General features: G+C 49.8%; 1 long non-coding RNA gene across 1 annotated transcript in view; it reads left to right on the plus strand.

Annotated features, from left to right (window-relative positions):
• LOC144167211 (uncharacterized) overlaps window positions 1-10283 on the plus strand; it is a 102959-nt gene extending 92676 nt beyond the window's left edge. The window contains exon 6 of the long non-coding RNA XR_013321888.1: window positions 10173-10283. This is a non-coding gene — a long non-coding RNA (uncharacterized LOC144167211). The remainder of the gene's footprint in view (window positions 1-10172) is intronic.
• Window positions 10284-14360: the final 4077 nt, after the last annotated feature.

A 14360-nucleotide genomic window follows, 5' to 3' on the forward strand; every position in this document is an offset into this window, starting at 1 on the left:
GACGACAAGGAGCTGTGATTGTTTACGTGAACACTGAAGGCCACAGGCTTTAGCACATTGGCGTACTAGAAGGGAGATGCCTTGCATTGGTGTGAGCTTCCTTTAATTTTTGTAATTTTGCATGACGCTTTCACGTGGCATTCAGCGAGAACGCAGATGGTAAACCCGTAGATGTGCTTGGTGAGTACACCACCTATCTTCCCAGTGTTCACGTGGGCTCGTAGCTAAATCGGTAAGACAACGGGCTCTCGCTTTGTTAGTCTATTAGTTCGCGGCCCTCGCGTCTCTGGGAGTGCACAACACGCTCTCGGAGATCAGCGAGGCGCAGAGAACGTCGCAACTGGAACGCCTGGGGTCGACCCGGACGGGCAGAAGGCTGCTGCAGCGCGTAAGACTGAGCTGCCCCTTCGACGAGGAGGACGAGCTGGTCCCGCTGCGCGACGATATCGCCAACAGCTTGGTGGTGCCGCCGCTCCCGAAGAACGTCGCGCCGGGACGGAACCCGGAACGGAGAATGGCGCGGGCGTGCGCGCTCGCCAAAGAGTACAACGAGAGGAGCGACGCCGTGTACGTGGACGCTTCCAAACGTCGCGACAAGGAAGACACCTACGCGGTGGTGGCGGTGCGTGCCGCCACGGGAGAACTGCTGAGCTCGGGCAGCGTGCGCGCCAAGTCCGCCAGATAGGCGGAGGAGGCGGCGATCGCACTGGCCCTGCTCCACCCCGGGACGAGGACGGTGTTCAGCGACTCCAAGTCGGCCATCGCCAACTTCGCCAGGGGCACGGTGTGCAGGACGACGATGCGCATCCTTTCCGGCATCAGGGAGGGAGCTCGCACGAACATCGCAACGACCGTACGGTGGTTCCCGGCCCACATGGGACGGGAGCTCCGCAACGGCCACTGAAACGTCAACGAGGCAGCCGACGCTGCGGCCCGTGATCTCGCCGCGTGCCGGGCCGCGCCAGCGACGGACGCCGACGACGACGAAGAGGACAACGACGCAGAACCCCTGACTACGTACGGTGCGACGCTGTGCTGGTACAGGACAGAGAGGCAGGCCTACCCTCCGCCCCACCCGGGGCACGTGAGGAGGGAGGCAGTGCTTCTACGACAGTTGCAAACCGGGACGGTGCTAACGCCGGCGCTCGCGCGCCACGTGTGCCCGGACATGTACGAAGACGCGGTGTGCAGTGTTTGTGCGCGTGTGAATGCGGACTTGGCCCACTTGATGTGGGGATGCGACGAGCACGACCCGAGTGACGGGAGGCCGATCCTCCCTCCGGACGTTACGAACTCGATCCGCTCCTCGGAGCGCGAAAGCCAGCTGAGGGCCATCCAGCGTATCGAGGCTGCCCTGGGCAAGCAACGGCGAAAGGGGAACCCGCACTCCTCTCGGCCTCCTCCCGCGGGAGCGAGGGCTAGGGGCGATCGCGGTGGCACTCCGAGTAGCCCGCGCCGACCGGACGCAGTCCTCGGGGTCGGCCCGACGCCGCGGTGAACGAAGACTACGGGACGGTGAAGCCCTGCGCGGCCTGATCCGTCCCCGACCGCAGGAATCTCAATAAAGTCCTTTCTCTCTCTCTCTCTCCAGGTTCGATTCCCGGCGGTGCCAGTACATTCTTTTATTTGTTCGCTGGAGTTTTCTGGTGACACCAACGGTCGCGAAAGAACCCTTCGAGGGTAGAGGTAAAAAGCTTTGCTTTAAAAACAATTTTACACATGCGAGCGAAGGGTCGATAGTGCGTATAAACATTGTGCTAGAAATTGAGATTAGCACTGGTGGTAAAACCGACGATACAATATCGGCATAGGCTCCCTGCATCCGACAAAGCGAAGTCGGTCGGGAGTCGTCGCGAGAAAACCAAAATTTTAAAGCAAAGCTTTTTACCTCTACCCTCGAAGGGTTCTTTCGCGACCGTTGGTGTCAGCAGAAAACTCCAGCGAAGAAATAAAAGAATGTACTGGCACCGCCGGGAATCGAACCTGGAACTAATAGACTAACAAAGCGAGAGCCCGTTGTCTTACCGATTGACCTACGAGCCCACGTGAAGACTGGGAAGATAGGTGGTGTACTCACCAAGCACATCTACGGGTTTACCCTCTGCGTTCTCGCTGAATGCCACGTGAAAGCGTCATGCAAAATTACAAAAATTAAAGGAAGCTCACACCAGTGCATGGCATCTACCTTCTAGTACGCCAATGTCCTAAAGCCTGTGGCCTTCAGTGTTCACGTAAACAATCACAGCTCCTTGTCGTCCGCCCGCACGCCAAATCAAGGAATACATTCAAATACTCTTTAATGGCCAGGCCATCACTCCAAGCCCCAGCATCAAGATCCCGTGCCTACATCTCGATGCTAACACCAAGAGTGGCGTCTCCTTGCAGCGCCTCAAAAACAGCATTAATCAAATCATACACATGATCAGGCGAGTTGCCACCAAGAAGCGAGGACTAAAGAAATCCGGTACCTTTCGAATAATTGAAGCTTTTGTCCTTTCGAGAGTCACTTACGTCCACCCGCTGTCTTCTTCTCGACAAGGAAGACATAGCGATGCTTTATATGATGATTAGAAAGGCGGTCGAGCAGGCCATTGGTCTTCTCATGAGTGCGTCCACACAGAGGCTGCTTAGCATGGGGCTCCACAACACGGTGGAAGAGTTGATAGAAAGCCACCTTTCTAACGAGAAGGTCCGACTCAGAACTGCGGTGGGTAACCGCATGCTTCAGCAGATTGGCTGGGCAGCCCAGAATGTCACTCCGCTTGACGTACTCCCAGACTCTTGGCGACTAAAACTAAAGATGCTCCCTTTGCTTAGAAATATGAACTCCTCACTTGACGAGGGTAACCGAAAAGCACGGGCACAAGCGCTAAACACCACCCTCGGTGGGGATCATGCAGTTATCTACACAGACGCCTCCAAACATCGAGGGCAGCAATACGCCATCATCGTGGCTACCTCCAGAACCAACCTCCTCGCGTGTACCTCGCTTAGGACCCAAGAAATGATGGCAGCAGAAGAGGCAGCCATCACCTTGGCTCTCACGCAACCAGGGGTTTGGAGGGTAGTCGCCGATTCCCAGCAAACCTACTGGAATTACCAGTCGGGTTCGGTGTCCAGACTTGCACTGCGCGTGCTAAAAAAACCACTCCCCAAACGGTTCCATGCAGCTCATCTGCACACCTCATCATGCCTAAATGGAGGGCAACAAATACGCCCACCCAACAAGCCTGCGCGTTTACCTGCCATGCTATGGAGCTGCACAAGGACAGTCACCCGCTTGTCACGTTCAGGGAGATAACCCAGCATTATCGCCTTCTGAGACAGACCGTACCTTCGCCTTACCCTGACCTTTCCAGAGAACGACAAACTACCCTACGGCTCATACAATCCGCGCCCCTTCCCACAGCCTACGCGTCTTCACTTAATGCATCCGAATCGCTACAACGCTGAATGTAAATTTTTCTCAGAAGTAGGAACACTCCGCCCCATAATCGGGATGTGTGACTTTAGCCCTGAGCACCCTCCTCTCTTTCTGTCAACTACCCAACAAGAGCAATGGGAGATGCCGCTGTCCAGGCCCTCTCTACCTATCCAGCTTCAGCGGGTGGCCAGAACACAGGCCGAGTGGACTGCATATGGGCCCCACAGAAGAAGGAATCACTCCCCAGGGCTGCACTCTGGGCAGTTCAGAAATCTGAACAGAAGTATTTCTTGCTCCTCTTCCTCCTTCTCTGCCGCTAATCTTGTCGCCTGCGTTCGCGGCGCAGAGACGGAGAAGTCAGATCGTCTAACACCGGGTTGGAGCTGACTTTAATTTTATAAAAAAAAGTTTCCACTCTTCCGCTACACCAATACAACTCAACCAAACACCGTTCATGCATCGTGCATTGATTTAACCTTACCAAGAATATCTCTTTGAAGTAATAAATGGTGTGGTTAGGTGAATTTCACTTCTCTCTGGTTTTACTATTTGTAGAGCGATGTGAGTGAATTTAAGTGACGTAGCATGGGTAATTGTTATGAGTGCCGTTTACAGCTTTGCTTTCCAACCACATTCACGGGGTGGATTGGCGCAATTTTTTTTGAGCTCGTCGAGGGCGAAATCGTTTATTTGTTTCCCTGAGGCTCCCCTATCCTAAGGAAAGTCTCTGTTCGTCTTCCATTCCCCACTAGACAGTTTGGCCCGTTTTTGAACGGTAACTAAATACGCCATCGAGGCCGAACGGCCACCGCAGCATCGGCACTTCCGAATAGTACGTCATCTACCACCAGCCAATTGCGAAAGCTAGCGAGGGCTCTGATCGCACACTCGGCAGGTATCGGTTTGTTTTTGCAAAAAAGGCGGTTTGGGGGCATTTAGACGTAACATAGACTTGGTTTTCTAATCCGGCGTGAAGAAAATTATAACAGAATGCCCACAACAAGTTTTTTATAAGCTCTTCAGCAGTCCTTCAGGCGCTACTCGGGATCAATGAAGGCGCTTACCTATCGTACTGCAGGGGGAAGAAAATCGGAATGCCTGAAACCCGTAAGTTTCAAGACCGCACCTTGAACACGTGCACACATAATCACCGATCACTTCCGCACCGCTGTCCTGCGCGCAGAAGCAGGTGTAGCACGAAAAACAAATGAGAGACGTAGGGAAGCGAACTGAACGCGGAGGCCACCCCTATTCCCTCATTCTGGTGGCGACGATACCTTTGACGACTTTTGAATCCTAGCTATGATTGTTAGTGGCACCCTATTTAACCGTGATAATATGTGAACACTGTGTAGCTACAGCATTGTGTTATTTTCAGCTGACTTGCTGGTCATCAAATTTTGTTTGGGCAGTTAGGCAACTGAATTTGTTCGCCGAGTACGCATGTAATGATGGCAATCTTTGGCCGTTCACCTTACTTCTTTCATAAAATAAGAAAGCTTTGACCATTACTACACTCCCACTGCGAAATTCTCGCCCAGCGAGAAGTAAAGTCTTCTCGCCCGGACGCATAGCTGCTGCGTCTAAGGAAGTGATTCCGTGATCAGTGTATGCACAGTGGCGTGGACTACCCGGCCGTTATCTCTCAGCGCGTGACCGCCGCCGAGTATGTTGTTGCAAAAGCTGTTTTAACCTCCCACGTAAATGTCACGTGGTTTGGATGAGCCATGAACGAAGGAGAGCGCTGGCTGGCAAAAATGTGATAGGGAAGGCGGTCCTTGGCGACGACGCCTGGCGAAATTTTGACAGGCAGTGAGAGGGGTGGCGCCGTAGCAAAGTCTTTCTCTCTCTCTCTCTCTCTCTCTCTCTTTCTCTCTCTCCCCATTACACTTTCGTCAGGCGCTCCTCCCCCGTTTTATTTCTGCCTTCGGTGTATCGTTCGCTAGCTCCGTAACGCGCCCATCGCCGCTGCCGCCGCCAAACCAAGGTATCGGGTGGCAAAGTGCTGGGCACTAAAATATCCAGCGTGCTGCTGAGATAGTAAACAATGAAATATTAGAGAACGAAGTTTAGAGTGTGTAATTTCTGCGTATCACTGTATCAGGGGAACCACCTTTGAGAACAGTTTTTAGTGCAGACGCAAATAACGAGTGAAACAAGAAGTGCCAGCTGTGCGCGTCGGAGAATTTGATAAATAATTACGCATTTGAAGTCTGTGCATTTTATATTCAAGATGGGGAACGTAATATATGGTAGAACAGTTTTATCATCGGTGAACGAGTATGCGGTGCCAAGAGATTTTATGCGAGCTGAAAGTAGCCGTTCTCCCTTGGCTGTTTTGCAAATAATTTCAGATTACAAAATAAGGAAAAACAACCGTCGTTCTGCCAGACAAATTTTTTTTAGTGCTGAACCATCTGACATCCTTTTTTGTATAACTTCTCGTCTGTACCCGGTCAGCTGTAACGCCACACAGGGTGAGTAATACACACGAGTCAAGGCTATACCTTTCGAGGCACCGTATGGTATAAGTGGTTTGGTTTTATGCCATTATATTAGCCAGTTAATATTGCGCAGAATGACATGCGGTCAAACGTCTTGTTTAAACGCGTTAGAGACAGTACATCTTGTACAGCTCAACAACACAGATACGGTATAGTTTCTCCTAACTTCCTGGAGTGGCCCGTACAAGTTTCGTTTCATGGCATTAACTCAAGCATACCGGCTGCTACCTGATTATATTGTGACTCTGGGTTCTTTGTCCAAATCTTGGGCTACCTCACTGTTTTCTTTTATGTGCTCTATGCTATTTACCATAATCTTTGGGATGCAAACCGGACGAATCACAATAAATACAGTAGAGTAGATTATGTTGGAATAAGATCTATAACATGAACTTAAGTATTTATACATTGTCAGCCACCTTTTCAGTGACAATGTCACTGTTTTCATGAGACATTTAGTACCAACGCATAGACAAAGACTGATGCGGATAGGATGGATAGTGCCTTCACCTCCAGAACGTGGCAGCGCAACGGCTGTAGAAATATCCAAATAACTTCAAATCTAACACGTTTTATTGCTGCGCCTTTTCCTTTTGCCATGAGTATCAGGTATATGCAGACAAACTTGTTGTTGAGCGACATGGTATTCGGCCAACGGAGACATATCAGCTCGATAAGTTAAAAAGGGTTACAGAAACACGCGGCAGCATGACTGAGTGTGTGAGTGTACAGTATGTGTCTGCCTTATTACATCTATTTTAACCGTGGGCACTGGCATCAACTGAGCGCCGCGACATACAATATTGCGAAAGCGCACAGTAAATTACACATTTATATTGAACCTACGTTATAAGTTTATAACCTAAATTACACTTGTAGCTTAGAAAGCACTAATAACAGGTGTTCAGCAAGGGTGTTTCAGACAAAGTTACGGCTGACCAGCTTAACAGACACAGACCTACCAATTCTGGGACTCCTTACCCAAATAGGGACGCCTTGTAGAGAAACTTTTTTCTCGGAGCTGAAGGTGCGTGGCACCTGCAATGACAATTTTTCGCATCGCTGGGAATTCGCATTTTGCAGCGACCAAGGAACACCCACCAAATAGGCAACAGTCGCTCCCCACAAAATTGGCGTGAATATTTACCCATCTAAATACGCCAGTACGCTGCATACGCTCTCCCGTAAGTAGAAAAATTAGCCCCCTTCCACTCTGTGAAGAAGGATGACCTGCAATAGTGGAAGCAACGTATGGAGTGCACGAAACGAGGCACATTTGTTTGTAAATTTTCATTGACCATACTTGCTAGCCAATTCGAAAAATTAAGATTGGAAGTACCCGAGCTTTACTCTAGTGTAGAAACATGGAGCTGTCTGTTTCCATCCTAGGTTGTAAGCATATTGTTGTTCGTTTAACACACAAACCGAATCCGTTACACCACTGAGGACACGGGACACGACGCAATGGGCTGTGACACGTCGAAGTTGAAGCCTCCGGCCACCGCAACTTATGACCTTTAAGTACATTAAGCCTATGGCTGTGTCTTTTTTCCAATCCCAACCCGTGCACGCATACACTTGCAACCGGTTATTTATGGGTGCTTAGAAGTGAAAGACAGAAGCGAAAATGTCGCTCTGAAAGCCCTTAATCTGAGCAAGTAATATTGCCGCACGTCGGTGCTCCAACGGGAGGTTGTTCCTCATCCAGGAGGGATTTGCAGCTACTCGACGAGCTGGCACTTCTGGAGGCAGCGGCAGCGGCAATGGCTTTCTGTTTTTTTGCCGCCCATCTGCTTCTCTGTTGGATCCGACGCTTCTTCAGGTCTCGCACTTTATTTTCCAAGCGAACGACATGCGTCTGTAGGCCTCGAGCTTCATTCCTGTGGAAAAATATGTGGTTCTCCGTTTCCCTCCCCAGTCTTAGGCATCTTACCATTTGTGAAACAACCCAGGCCCGACACAAACCCTACGTTCAGGGAGGACAGCTAATATGTAGCATGGGTTGAGCCATGAGATGTTTAGTCCTTCATTGTTAATATAAGTGTGAGCTTCTTTCATTTCTTGGAAGCGATATTCATTGGATATTACCATAAAGGAGCGTACGCTATGACGCGCCTTTCTCGTTGCGAGCAAGTGTTGCCCCGATGACGGTGAACACTGGAGTTGTTGCTTTTGCCGGTCTTGGCCAATCTCCATAAGTAGGTATGCTTAGCTTGACAAACGTGAGCCATGAAGGCTGGGTGGTCGCAAGGAGGCACGTACACAGGAGCACTCGGCATTTTTCTGGTTTTTGTAATTGCCGGCTGGCCATTACATTATTGGCCAGTCTCGCTAAGCGGGGGGGGGGGGGGTATGCTTGGTTTGACAAACGTGCGCAGGGGACGCTGGGGGGGGGGGGGGGGGGGGGTCATCGCAAAACACGCACAGACGAGCGCTGGTCATTTTCTTGGTTTTATTAGCTGCCAGGCGTCCGCCGCTAGGCCTCTGATCACGTCCGCGTGCTTGGCGATTTCTTGGTATTTTTTACTGCGTACACATATAAGTACGATTTGCTAAACAGTTTTATTGTCAAAACTGCTTAAAGCCGCCGCCTCACCGAAAATGTAGGCGCCACCGTTGGCACCTTGAATACCACCTCACCTAGTAGCTGGGAATCCCTACCAGTTAAAGAGCATCTTTCTCGGTTGTGGGATCCGCGCGAGCCAATAATGTTTCTTGAGCTTGAACGGCTTTCTGGGCAACATATTTGCCTGTGTATTTCCCGCTAAGTACGTCCACATCACCACCTGCGGGTTTATGCGTGTCCTTGGTGGTTGAAGGAGGGAGGTGCACGCACAGCGGGGTTTCAGGCCGTTACCGCTGACATGCGCGTTGTTTTGGTGGGGTATTTAAACGTTGACATCGTACGGCCGTCGTCCGTTATGGAGATGTTTGGCCCTGGGTTTGTTTGTTAAAGAGGTAGTAAGATGCCGTTGGTCATTAAGGGTAACAGAGTGCCTCCATAAAGAAGGCAAGCGGGGCAATGGGCAACAGAAAGTTAGATCTGTCGATGAGATCAAGAAGTTTGCGGTGATAAATTGGTTGCAGTTAGCAGAAGACCGGGATAATTGGAGATTAATGGGAGAGGCCTTTGCCCTGCATTGGGCGTTGATAGGCTGGTGATGATGACGATGATGAAGATACATACGACGGGAGAGCTAAATAAACAAACACATGTTTGTCCATTTTAATAAAGATTGAGGCCTACGTTCTAACTTGCTATGGTACGGACGCATGGTCGCTTGGAGGAGGAACAGCGGGAATTGAGAAAGCGTCGGTACGAACAGAAGCGCGTATGGGGGCGAAAACAAGGGATAGCCGCTGGCGCCGCCGTTGCCGCCTCAAGTTCCAGCTCGTCGAAAAGCTGCGCATCCCTCCAGGGTGAGCAGCAACTTTTCCCTTTCTACCTGAGGCAATAGAATTTTCAGCTTAAACGGCATTGAGAGCGACATTTTCTAGGTGTTTCTCACTTCTAAGCACGCGCACATAACCGATTGACGGTTTATGCTTGCCCGCGTTGAGAGTGGAGGGAGAGGGGTGATGCAGCCGCACAAATGGGTTTCATATTCCCTCACTGATGACAGGTTCGTTGTGCTGGCAAGAGGTCTAAACGTTGACTTCAACCGGCCCACTGCAACCGGCCCACTGTCCGTTGTCCTCAGTGGTCGAGCGGATTGGGTTGGGGTGTTACAGAGACAGTAAGATGCCGACGATGTCGGAAAGAAAAAGGCGGCTCCACGTTTCTCCGCCAGAATAAAGATGAGGTCCTTCTAAGTTCCACCCAACTATTTCGCTTAGAAATATGCTCAACCACAAATTAGAAACAAGCGCGTTTTGTTTCGCGCACACCTTGGACTGCATTCAGCTTGGCAGGTCATCCTTCCTTACAGAGTATAAGGGCACTAGTTTCATTTTAGAAGTGGTTTCAGGGCAGCGCTTTTAGTAGCCTTATCCCTTTCGTACTTGTGCCTGACTTGTCTTACTGAAACGCAGCAAGAGTTCAAAAGAACTTCACCTGACCTTAACAAGTGCAGTTCAGAAGCACAGGGGCGTTTTCGTTTTCACGTTTGTCTGAAAATAGGCCACCGCGGCCAAGAATAATACCGCGTCCTTGTGCACATAAGTACAAGGCCTTAGCCACTGAGAACCGCGGCTGGGGCAAATATTGAATATAAACGTTTTACAGACTTTATCATCCTTTACAGGGTCAACAGGCACAAGTATACCGGGAGTGGCAGACTCAACATTTAATTACCGGTTTTTAGTTGGTTATGCTGATGACGTATGTCTAATTATATATTCTGTGCAGCAAGAAAGTAAGTTCATTGAAGCCTGTTTTTATTCTTGTGACATCTTGCGACATTGTACTATGCGTATGCAACGCTCAGAAATATTAGAGTCCACTAGATACAACTTGGCAAGCTTAATGTGAAGTTGCTTTGCAAGGTGTCACGGCGTAGCCATTCTATCAGGTTTCAGAGAATGAATTTTTATTTCACTCTTTGAATGAGCAGCCAATATAGGGGATATGCTACCGAGTAAATATTTCACCACATATATTGCAGAACAATCAAAATATATTTCATATTTTAATAACGACCGCAGCCGATGCATCTTTCGTTTTTTCTTGGGCTACGGTTGTTGTACAAAATATATGTTTAAATACTCCTCCCAATTTAAAGTAAACTTCTTGGTTTCAAGCTGAAAGCCTAGCGATTATCAAAAACGTCCTCATTGTTGCATCGTGTTTGCGTCCCGTTACCGCTGTTTGTTTATCTTTTGGCCCTGAGTATTCTGACATGCAAAGTAGCTGCGCATTACGGTACAGCCTCGTCAGAATGGGGTCCCTCTAACTGTAGAGCAACTGCTGTATTCACGTGCCGTCATGTTGGCCTAGGAGACCTCACATAAGACGTTTAGTTTGCGATAGTGCGTGGGTGCGGAGTAAGTCTACCGACTGAGAAGAGAGCAAATACACGTGATAACAGCATTGATGGCTGGGTACAGCGGGTAGTTACGAGGGGTTCGATTGAAGATAAAATAGCAGAGCATACATTTTTATGCATGCCGCGATTTGTTCGAACTTTACAGTAATCAGTCCCTATCGCTAGATTGAGCACGCATTTTATTCCGCAGTGCAAAATATCTCCTGACTTCATTTCCTTGAATTTGGTAAAACTTGCTTTAAAATTTCAATTCATCTTTATCATGAATCCTAATAATTGGACATCGGAGGTGATCTACTAGCTGTGTGCGAAGCAGCAGGTTAGAGAAATTAGAATACCGGTGAGCGGACTATGTTGCCGGGCGGCAGATTTTTTGCGCTTTCTCGATTTGTTGATGCACTGTCTTAATTTCCGCACTCCGTTAGCGATTCGTCGCAAACTCCGGAGCACGTTTCGTCCGCGAAGAGGCTGGGAAAGTTACCATCAAAAATTTACTTATCCGGCACTTTTATATACTTGTGTGAGGACGAATAGGATAAACCTACCTAAAAATATTCCTGGGAGCCTTCCGGTGTGCTTACGGGCCTTGAAGACAAAAGCCAGCCGGTACTTATACAGCCCTTTCAAAAAGGCGTCAACCATGTGCACCGCTGGCAACACTGTGCACCGCCGCCATGGTGAAGGAAAGTCCTTCATATCTCACGTTCGCTATGCGTTGCTCTGAACGAGTTAGCAGCATGGCAAGCGCGAGCAAAGCGATTGTTTTTCCCATTACGGGCTGGTAAAACAATTTATCTAGGGTTTTTCCACTGAGGGAGGACAAGCTAAGAGAGTTTTACGCGATCAGACCGACGACAGAACGCTGCTTTGAAAGGCGATATAACTTCAGCGTCGAGTCGTACGTGCTCCCGTCGACGTTGACGACGAAAGACTCCCAGCGAAGGTACAACTTTTTTCTTTGCCTTTGCGACTTTCTTTCAGCCGCTGGTGCATAAGTGCATGTGAAAGTTGTACTGGATCATTGTTTAACACATCCCGAGCAAGTGCGGTAGAACGAAGGGTCGCCCGTCCGGCTGCAAGTGTGGTAGAACGAAGGGTCGCCCGTCCGGCTACCTTTTTGCTCGTCCCGTGTTCGTTGCGCTACGACTTCAGCTTTCCTATGCGCGCCGTAGAAAAGTTTGTAAACCATGAGCAGCCGATCGACAGAAGGAAAACACCGCGAGACTTACTCGCGCTTCTGCACAGCGGGGAGATCAATGCTCGAGGGTGTTTGCGCCGTGCAAAGCTGAGTACGTACGTACCTACGCAAGCAGGACAGCCATGCAGTACCCAAACAGTTGCTTTCCGCCTCTAGCAAAGATCTTTGACCAAAACCGCTTGTTGAATATCCCGTCTCGTGTGCGCCAGCCTTGATACTAGGCGAAAGCACTGGCCTCGCTCGTTTCAGAGCGAAAGCACGAGCCTTATAGCCAACAGAACTGCTGCCTTTAATTAGCTCCGTCGAAAGTGGTTACTGGTGGGGGATCGTAGCGGTGGGGCAGAGGTATAAGAACGCGAAGGCAGAGAGGTAGGTGAGGGGGCAGATGAGCAAATGAGATGTAGAAAGTTAGGGGGTGCAGCATTAAAAACACACCGCCAATTTATGGGTGGTGGTGGTGAGTGTTGCAGCGTCTGTGTTTGTACTGGTTGTATTATTTGCAGAGTATAAAAGTTGCTAGAAGTCACCACATTCTGAACACTTCTTTTCAGCACTGGACTTGCGTTCGTTCGAGCACAGTGCCATCGGAGCAAGAAGAACGCTTCTCCATATACTATCCTAGCGGCTATTGGCCAGCACGGCGAAGTTGTTGATGGCAACTGTGAATGCCCTGCAGGGAAGGTTGCCTGCAACGATTTAATGGGCATGCTGCGGACGGTTGCTTTTTTGCAATCGAAGGTCTTCAGAGAAGCGCCCCTGCACATGGCGTGCACCGATTTGCCACAGCAGTGGGGAGTGCCATGTGGCAGTGCCATAACGGGGAGTTCCATCCAAGGGATTGACTGGCGGAGCGTGAGGGAAGGCGGGCTGAGCGTTCCCAAGCTTGCACGACCAACAGAGCGCCGGGCACACCCACACACTGCGGCACTGCAAGCGGCGGCAAAGGAGAGGCTGTGCCAAAACATGCTGGCCCGAAATCCGAGCAACGCCTTCAACCGGGGTCTGCTGCTGACACCGGAGAAGCCGTGTAAGGAAACAAAGTACGGCCTGGCCCCAGCATCGTCGCCCCTTGCTTACCAGCAGGCACTGCTGCCCTACGGCTTCAGTGCACAGACGTCGGGCATTGTGCCGGTGTCCGTTCCGTACGCCAGCTGGTACCTCCGGTCGACCTTTTCAAGGATGCGCAGCCATGGCTACCATCCACTCACCAATGAGGCAGCGGAATTCTTGAGGTATGCAAACCTTATATCTTGCAGGCAGTGCCAAGACCCACTAAGTTGCTTTTTCATGGGCACTCGCTTCTGCGGCTCTAAAACGATGCAAACTCCTCCATGTCATTCTGGCCAGCCTTTTGTACAGGCACAGCAGGTACATTGGGTTTCGTGCCCTAGTTACAACTAAAAGAAGCTTATCTTGTTTAGAGTAATTGGTGGAACCTTAGTACAAAGAGGTTACCATTTTCGCCTGTTTCCTTTTTTTCTTATCACCACCCGGCCCGCATCCCTGGCCCTGAAGCGCAACACGCGGCAGGAGTCGGACAGCGCAACGTGGGCGAAAGAGCGGAGCTTGAGGCTGACGGCTTCAAACTTTGATGTTGAGCTGGCAGGAATGGAGTAGTCCTTGAAAGGACTACAATCTCTGACAGATAGCAGAGATCTTTCAAGGGTGGCTCCTATCAGGTGCATAACATACTTGAAATCTCATTTTTAACACGATGAGGAGAAATTGAGCATACTTAAACACTTTGAAAAAGTTTTTTCCCCACTGTTTTTTGTTTACTGTAAACATGTTTAATATTTCTCTGACTCAGTAAAATTTTATTGTTTGGAATGTATTGTGGGTGCGTAATTGTGTGGCACAGAAACTTGAGAAGCGAAGAGTGCTTAAGAAACCTCTTCTCATTGCTATTGTGCTTTGTATAGATTCCTAATCTTTTGAGGGCAGGCTAGGTGAGACAGTGTAATCTTTTATAAGCCTGGACGCAGGCACGAACAGCAATGATCCGAAGCTTCATGGACTCAAGGTGAGGGGCTAGCCAGCTGTTGTGCTGTGCACAGGTGCCTCAGGAACCCAATATTTGTGTTCCTAAGGCGGTGTTTTCGTCGAATTTCTTGCATATTCAAGGCAACTCATGACAATTAAGTCATCTGCGTTGTTCAGTGTCACTGCAGTAGCCACCCTGCATATAACGCTTGTATAGTGCCAGGCTAGTGCACACGCGTGCTTCAGGCTGCCGAGAGTATGCCATC

Source organism: Haemaphysalis longicornis, unplaced genomic scaffold (genome assembly GCF_048455015.1).
Source record: "Haemaphysalis longicornis isolate Haplotype H1 unplaced genomic scaffold, Haemaphysalis longicornis Haplotype H1 scaffold_2, whole genome shotgun sequence".
Classification (NCBI taxonomy): domain Eukaryota; kingdom Metazoa; phylum Arthropoda; class Arachnida; order Ixodida; family Ixodidae; genus Haemaphysalis; species Haemaphysalis longicornis.